Raw genomic sequence first — 9,238 nt, 5'->3', positions numbered from 1 at the left:
GGGCTTAAACATTATTAAAGATATCTCTCTGATCGCCTCTACTAATTTTGCTAGGATCGCAAAAGAATGCCGCAAATTGATGAGAGCTTGGGTACACCTTCCCCTTACTGTAATTGGTAGAGTTAACCTCGTGAAAATGTCTATTCTCCCTAGGGTTTCTTTTTTGTTTAATACAATCCCTCTTTACTTTGAACCCGCTTTGTTGGCTAAACTCCAGAGTGAGATAAGTTCTTTTATTTGGTGCAATAAAACCCCAAGGATAGCTTGGAAAAAGATAAGGCGTCGAAGAGAGAAGGGGGGCTTGGCAGGGCCCGACTTACAGGTTTATGCCTGGGCATTTCAGCTTTCCCACTCACGTATGCTGTTAAAAACACCTTCTGGCGTCGGGACTGGCAATTTGTTTGCCACCCTGTTGAAGTGCGAAGGAGCTGGGCAGTCTGGTTTTCTGTTTAAATTTGGAGACCCCAAATTTTTCAAAAAGGTCAAGTTGAAGATCTTACAGGGCCTGGTAAGAACTTGGGCAAAAATAAAATCCTGTACTAAATTAGGGTATTACTCCAGTAGAGCTCCCCTATGGGACCTTCCAGAGGCGCCAACCTGGCTAAATGATGCACTTGCTACACCACTCAGGGAATCTGGGATGGCTGTCTGGGGGGATCTCTTTGTGGAAGGGACTTTGCTCCCCTGGGAGGACTTAGTTCGTAAAGTTGGGCCCAATCTTTCAAGATTCAAATATGTACAAATAGTAAGTTGGGCCCAAGCAGTAACAACACGACCTACACGACTTAATAAGTTCATTCTAGGGGGAGGAAGTCACTTGGAAACCCTCTTAGTTGATCAGCCTTCTGTAAAAAAAGAGGTCTCGCTATGGTATTCCCTAATGATGGATGAAATGGATGGCGATTTTGTTCTCCCAGAACAGCTGTGGAGTTCTTTGATACCGACCTCCAACGTCGTAGATCTCTGGTTGATGTCCTGTAAACTGTTGTGGGAATTAGTGAAACCAGCTCGGCTACGCAGGAATCACTTGTTTACACTACATAGGGCTTACTATTCCTCACAAAGACTTTCGAAATTCGCGGCTGGAGGTCCGGTGGCTTGCCCGAGATGTGGACTTATGGAGGCTGCTGATTCACACATGTTTCTCGAGTGTCCTCACTTAACTCTATTTTGGGACACAATTAGTAGCAAACTCTCGGCCAGGCTGGGTCGTCCGATATTAATAGACCTGAAGCTAGTAATTTTTGGAACGGTAGACTCTACACGATCTATGGCTGGTAATCTATTATTCTATGCAATGCTGGTGGCTCGTAGAGAAATCTGCAAACGCTGGAAAGAACCCACTGTACCATCTTTTTATGAGTGGCGTAGATCCCTGCTCCAGTTCTCTGTATCAGACATAGCTAGGGCCGGTAACCGTGACAGGAGAAACTTTTGGAAGTTGTTGGATGGGCTTTTTTGAACTTTTGAACTAGCTGGGGTTTTTTTTTGTTTTTTTTTTTTCTTTCTCCAGCTCCGATGATTATTCTGCCATAGTAATGTCTTGCTGTTTCTTTGACTTTTTCGATGGTCTCCTCTCTTCTCGCCCAGGTCGCTCTTATCAACGGCAACGGCATGTATAACCTTAAAGTTGGTTAACTTCTGTCAGCTGGCTAGCAAGGGTTGAGCTGCTAGGGTGGCCGTGGCAGCTGTAGGGCTCTTGTATTTGACTTTTCATCTACTTCCCTTCCAGCATCGGCTGTGTCAGCGCAACGGTGCACTCGCAACTCTTGTTACCCATGCAGTTGGCTCTCAGCAGTCTGGAACCATGGCAGTAAATGAGGAATAAAAAAAATAAAAAATAAAAAAAGACATACAAGTGGTAGTGCTCTGTTATTTATATATGCTTATATTATATATGGGAAAGATCTTTCTTTTCTGTATATAGGACGAACACTGATTAATGGCACGAAGTTCTACATACAGCACACCGAGAAAGTGTATATTGCTATATCAATGGGATAAGACTGTGACGGAGGTGCAGACTTTTTCCTAGAACCACTACCATTTCTTCTTCTATAATTTATATGTCAAAAAGTGACAGAATACTTTAGTTGGCAAATGCATGGCAGTTCGCTCATTGTGATGTGTTTGTGTGCAGCAGAGGAGCACTCACATGAGAGCAGGTAAACAATTAGGTTGATAGCATATTTTTTGTACTCTGGAAAAGCAGTATGTGCTGAAACAATACTTACAAGCAGTTATGAAGCCAGTAGGTCTCGCTTCAATGTATTGTATTGAAATTGCATTTGTATAGCCCTTACTACCCTGAAGAGGCGTCGAAGCGCTTTTTCGGCGAGTAGCACGCTACTTCAGAACCATTAGTGGTGAATTAGTATAGCGAAAATATGAAAATTATTTGAGTGGTGGATAAGTTAGTCATTAATTTGGATTGAGAAGGAGAGTGGAGGGATACAGAAGGGAAAAAGGTTTGCATTTATATAGCGCTGGCTACCCCTAAAGGGGTGTTGAAGTGTTTTTTCGGCGAGTAGCACACTACTATGGAACTCATACATTATTAGTAGTGAATTAGTATAGTGAAATATGATTTATAGTAATTTGAGTGTTGGATATGTTAGTTAGTTATTTGGATCGAGAAGGATAGCAAAGGGGTAGAAGAAGTAAAAAGGCTTGCATTTATATAGCGCTTGCTACCCCTGATAAGGTGTTGAAGTGCTTTTTTGGCAAGTAGCATGCTACTCCGGAACTCATAAAGGATTAGTGGTGAATTAGTATAGTGAAATATGAAATTACTTTGATTGGTGGACATTGTAGTCTGTTATTTGGATTGAAAAGGATAGTGGAGGGATAGAATGGAAGGATTTCAATTTTTTTTGCTTGTTTTTTTTGTTTTGGAGCTTATAACAGTAGGAGGAGGCTTGGGATGAGTAAAAGAAAGGTGGAGGGAGGGTTTAGAAAGGCTTGTTTGGGGGATCGGAATAGTAAAAAAGGTATGAGCTTATGCACGGAGGGGTGGAGTTGGGAAGAATCTCGAAAGAGTTATTTTGGGTATCATAGTAGTGGTATGGGATTTGGGATGAATGGGAGAGTAGAGGTAATGGATATATTGATAGAGGTATAGGGTGAGAAATAAGGTGGTGCATTGGAAAGAGTAGTGGAAAGAGGTTTGAGATGAGTCAGAGAGTTGAGGTAGAGGATATATTGCGGTATAGGGTGAAAAATAGTGTAGTGCATTGGAAACGCTGAATTAGAAAAAAATTAATAAATAAGTAAAAGTAATAAATATATAGATACAAAGTAATAAAGATATAGATCCATCAGTACATTGAAGATATATAGATGCATAAAGGAATGTAGCAAATGTAGATTAAAAAGGCATTAAATAAACTCTAGCTTTCAAGTGTTGTACTTTTAATTCGTTTTATTTATATACATATACTTTTTTTGTAGATCAATAGTGAATCAATTGTAAATAGTTAAAATAAGACGATTTACTTATTTATGCAGTCAATTATATAGATGTTAAAAACAGAATAATGTAACTATCAGTAATATGTACATTTGTTAAGCAGAACTAATGAATATATATAATATATATACAATATATATTTTTTAAACAATTATTCTGCACGTTTATACAGAGCAATACACATATAAAGGTGCATATCTATAGTACAAATAAATGCTTATATACAGAGATATTCTGTATATTTAAATCTGTTTACGTTTGGTGGTTATGTGGGGAAGAGCCAATTCTTGAGTATTTTTCTGAAGATAAGGTGTTTATCTGTGGATCTTATGTTGGGGGTAAAGAGTTGCATAGTTTGGCTGCTTGAACAGAGAATGATGTGCCACCCATTTTCTTTCATGTATCTTGGGATTTTGAGTTGAGGTGCCACTCTAGAGTGGAGGTTCCTTTGTTGAATGTGTTTGGTGATTTTATTCCTGATGAAGAGCAGTCCTTTTCCATGTATCGCTTTGTGGGTGATACAAAGCAGCTTGAACGTGGATATTCTGGCAACCGGTAACCCATGCAGGGCTTTCAAAACAGGGGGAGATGTGGTCTTGCGGTTTTATATATAAAAGTAGTCTGACAGCCGAGTTCTGAATCCTTTGTAGTTTTTTCATGTCCGTTAAAAATGATCCGTGGTAGAAGCTATTGGCGTAATCGAGTTTGGACAAAACAAGGGAGATGGTAGCCTGGACCTTGTGTGGAAATCCCAAATGGGGGAAGATTTGTTGCAGAGTTTTATAGTAATAAAGCTTGATATTGCTAGTTTGTCCACTTGGGCACGCATCAATAGCTTGGAGTCCATGGTCATTTCGAGGTTTCTTACTTCCTTCGATACTTTGGGCGGTGTTTCCAAATCATCAGGCAATGTGGCAGTGGGTCATAATCATTACACGTGAGTATTTCCGTTTTGGAAGCATTCATTTGAGATGGTTCAATGTCATCCATTGATCTACGTCTCTGAGACAATTGCAAATTTGTGAGTTTCCAATGTCTTAGGGGCATTGCAGTTGAAGAAGTATTTGCGTGTCATCTGCATAGTTATAGCGCATGAGGTGAAATTAATTGATAAGTGCCGGTAATTACTTCATGTAGACATTGAAAAGCATAGGCGAGATAATAGAGCATTGAGGGACTCCTGCTTTTGTGAAGTACAGTTTGGACGAGAAAGAGGGGGTATGGATGACATTAGTTCAGTTGCGAAGGTAGGATGCGATCCATTCTAGAGCAGTCCCCTCTTTGCCGGCTTCATAGAGTCTTTGGATCAGTGTGACATGGTCAACCATGTCAAAGGCAGCCGAGAGGTCCAAGAGAAGTAGAGCAGCAAACCTGTTGCAGTCAACTGCGTTCTTCAGGTGATACCAGATGGCAAGGAGGGCAGATTCTGTGCCTCTTCCTGGACAGTATCCAGTTTGGAAGTCTGAAAGTATGGCATTCTCTTCAATGAATTGTGACATCTGGGCGAAAGCTGCTCTTTCTATTAGTTTGCCCAGGAAAGGTCCATTTGAAATCGGTCTGCAGTGGTCAGGGTTCAGAGGGTCCAAGTTTGTTTTCTTCAGTAATGGGCTTATGTATGACTTTGAGTTCTTCTGGAAATATTCTGGTAGTTAAGGAGTTGTCAATGATTTTCTTTACTGGAGTGGCAGCAGAGGCTGTTGAAGAATTGTCTTGAAGGTTTGCAGTGGACACAGGTTGGAAGGGCTGCCGGCAGGCCTGCTTGCTTTGACCAGGTTAATACATTAATTGTGTGAAGTTTGTTGGAAGGAACGGAAAGGATGGGTTAGAGTATTCGCGCATATTAGCTTTGTAAAAGTGTTAGTGCTTATGCTTTGTCTCTGTTTTAAGAATGAGTCCAATGTGTCTGCTTTGACCGGGTAATGATTTGTCAGTGAATTCTTGAGTAACGGGGTGAGCTACTTCTAGGCAATTTGGTTTATGAAATTCATTGAGAATTTCATAGAATTCTTTATTTGCACCTTTAGCATTTTGAATTCTGACTGAATGGTATTTTTTCTTTGCTTTTTTGATAGCCAACTTATATAATCGGTTATTTCTCTGTAGGCGAAATTTGTCTTGGTTGGCGTCAGTTTTGATCCAGGCACATTGCAGCTTTCTAATTTGTTGTTTTATCTCTGTATTTCTCCAAGGTGATTGATTTCTTTTGTTCTGTTGTGTGGTTTTTAATGGTATCAGGACATCAAAAGCTTCCTGTAACCACTCCTATAGTTTTTGGAAATAATTTATTGTTTCTTTCTAAATCTCTACTGGATGTTAGTTGTGTTTCTAAGTGCTCCAAATTGAGTTTGTTCCACGGTCGATAGATGGATGCGTGTAAGGTAGTTTGTGTTTTATGTTAGAAGGCAAGCAAATGGTGGTCTGACCATGTGACTAGAGCCCTCGTTTGAAAGGTAACTAGTTCTGTATTAGCAAAAATGACATCTAGGATGTGTCCAACGATGTGTGTAGGTTCGTGGATGATCTGATGCAGGTTCAGTGCTTATAGGCCAGCGATGATTGTTTTTGGATGGGGCATATTTGATTTGTCAAACCAAATATTTAGGTCACCCTGAACGCATTGGTTGGAGTGTAGTGTTATCAGGTTTGAAATCGTGTGTAGAAGTGCGTCTGGGAAAGTTGCCTTGCTAGGTGGAGGTCTGTAAAGGAACAGGAAGTTACAGGAGGAAGACGGTGTAGGATTGCATCTGGTGAAAAGGGTCGCACAATTTTTAATGGAGACGTTGTCAGCTTTAGTGATATGTAATGTTTGTCTGAATACAACAGCTAGGCCACCTCCTCTTTTGCATATACGATTCTGGGTGATCGTTTGATAGCCTAGAACAACGGCTTCATGCAGGACTGGAGCCATATCATCTCCCAACCATGATTCAGTTATGAATAGTGTTAGAAATGGGGGTCTCTAGTTGGCAAGGGCTTACACCTTTGTCCAAGTAGGGACCCGTCTTCCTAGTCAGGGTAAGGGAGTTACACTCCTAAAATAACCCCTGCTCACCCCCTTGGTAGCTTGGCACGACCAGTCAGGCTTATCTTAGAGGTAGTGTGTAAAGCATTTGCACATAACCAACAGTAATACAATGTAAGCACTACAAAAAGACCCCACACCAGCTTAGAAAACTATCCAATATTTTTATATACTTAAAACAAGACCAAATACGATAAAAATCCACAGTACAGTACTTTAAAAATAGATGCGTTGTAAGATGTCTTTAAATTGCAAAGGTACGTTGAGATTACAAACACAGTTCCTTGATGTCAATAGCTCTGTCCGGGGCTATCACGGCGTCGTGAACAAACAAAGCCAAACAGTTCTGGCTGACCGCGGCGTCGCGGGTCAGCTACGGTGTCGGGAAGACCCGCAAACAGTACCTTTCACAAATGAAGAGCGTCGATGACCTCACGTTGAGCTTTCGAAAACACGGCATCCGCAGGTGTCGGTTCCGGAGGTCGGTGCAGGAGTCGTCAGGGCCCTCGAAGTCACACGCGCTGCAGATCGATCTCCTCTCTGGTGAAGTCAGGAGCGCTGGCGTCAGCAGGCGTCGGGTGCTGCGGTGCGAAGTGCAGCGGTGCGGCGTGCGGTGCCCTCAGGTCGTGGTACGAGCAGCGGCTCGGTGGCGGCGTCAGATGGCGTCATCGGTGAGACCAGGGTCGCGGTGTGAGATGAAGGCGGTGCCCATCACGGTGCTGGCAGGTCACGGCATCGGTGGGCCAAGACAGCGGTGCACGATGAGGGCGGTGCGGCGTGCGGTGCCCTCGAACCACGGTGCAAGCAGCGGCGTCGATTCCGGCGTGGAGCGTCGTCGTTGGGGATACCAAGGCGTCGTCGTGAAGCGAGGCGGTGAGGAGTGCGGTGCCCACAGGTCGCGGTGCGAGCAGCGGCTCGGTGGCGGCGTCAGCAGGTGTCGTCGGTGAGACCAGGGTCACGGTGCGGCGTTGCGGCGGTGCCCTCAGCGCTGCCTTCAGGACACAGAGTCAGCAGCGGCGTCGTAGACGGCGTCGGGCTTGAAGTCCTTGCTGTTCCTGAGACTTCTTGAACAGGGGGCAAGCTCTACCTCAAGCCCTTGAAGATACTCAGCACAAGTAGAGAAAGTTCAGTCCAGTCCTTTCTCTGCCCAAGGCAGAAGCAGCAGCTGCAGGCCAACCCAACAAAGCAATAACACAGCGAAGGGGCAGTACTCCTCCTGGCAGCTCTTCCAGCTCTTCTTCTTGGCAGGTTCCTTGATTCCAGCGAGTTCTGAAGTTCTGGGGTTTGGGTCCCCCTTTTTATCCTCAAATTCTCTTTGTTCTCTGAAGGCAGAGAGGCATTTGCCAAGTCCAAACCAGTTCTGGTCAGTCCTGGAGCCCTTTGTTGACAAGACTCCCTCTTTCCTTTCATGGTGTAGGCCAGGGACATCAGACGCACCACATGAGGTGGAGCCAGCATTGTGGAAGGAAGGCCCAGCCCTATTCAGGTCCCAGGTGCAACTCCTCCCACCAATCTACATGTAGATCTTGCTATTCAGCCCTGTGCTGACTCACCCTGTCTCCTGGAATCCCCCAGCCCCTGTCACTCAAACTCCAGACACGGAATACACAACCTAGCAGAGGCAGGCTTGGATGGTTAGACAAGAAAATACCTACTTTCTAAAAGTGGTATTTTCAAACACAGAATGTTAAAACCAACTTCACTAAAAGATGCATTTTGTCATTTTGAGTTCAGGCATACTAAACTCGAATGTCTACCATGTTCCCTGGGTCAGGTAGGATTATAGGATGTAATAATCAAACTGCCCATTCTGGCTTATGGGGAACAGGGAGCCTTGCAATAGTGAAAAACGAAGTAGGCTGTAATTCACTATCAGGACATGCCACACACACCAGGGCAAGTCCTACCTTTCACATACAATGCACCCTGCCCACAGGTGTACCTTGGGCCTACCTTAGGGGTGACCAACATGTAGAAAAGGGAAGGTTTAGGGACTTGGAACAGTGTGCACTTGCCAAGTCGACATGGCAGCCCCAGGCTGCGCACAGGCTCTGCAATGGCAGGCCAAAGGTACACTAAACGGGCTGTTTGCGTGGGTGGCACAATCCAGTTCTGCAGCCCACCAGCATTTGATTTATAGGCCCTGGCACTCGCAGTGCACTTTACTAGGGACTGACACATAAATCAAATAGGCCAATCATGGAAACACCAATACATTACACATTTTATGCAGGAGCACTTGCACTTTACCACCGGACAGCAGTGAGGAAAGTGCGCAGAATCATTACACCAGCAAAAACAGAGTCAAAGACGGGAGGTCAGAAAGCAAAAAGTCAGGGGACACACGCCAAAAGATGCCAAATCTAACAAATAGTATGTCTGGTTTTGCATCAGTGAGAAGGTTGTGGATGTGATGTTTGTTCTTAGAGAGCAATCGAGCATTTATTAGTAGACAGTTTAGAGAATGTGCTTTGGAGATAGTGTGACTTTGTTTTGTAGAGGAGTGACAGTATTTTGTGGACTTGTAGCTGGTGTGTCCTTAGTGTTGGTATTATGTATATATTAGAATAGCAATTGTGTAGCTTTTCTGTCTCGTATTCTTTATCCAGCAGGCTAAGAGGGCCTTTTTATGCGTCTGCGTGTGTAGGTGGTGGAGACAGTGTTTGAGAGTGAGTTGGTGCGCTGTGTTGTTTTTGCAGTGTAACCTTGTTGTGGAATAGACATGGAGAAGCAAAGTTGTGAGTTGT

This window comes from Triturus cristatus, chromosome 1_1 (assembly GCF_964204655.1).
Source record: "Triturus cristatus chromosome 1_1, aTriCri1.1, whole genome shotgun sequence".
NCBI lineage: Eukaryota > Metazoa > Chordata > Amphibia > Caudata > Salamandridae > Triturus > Triturus cristatus.
The sequence above is the reverse complement of the archived record's forward strand: the minus strand, read 5'-3'. Positions refer to the sequence as shown.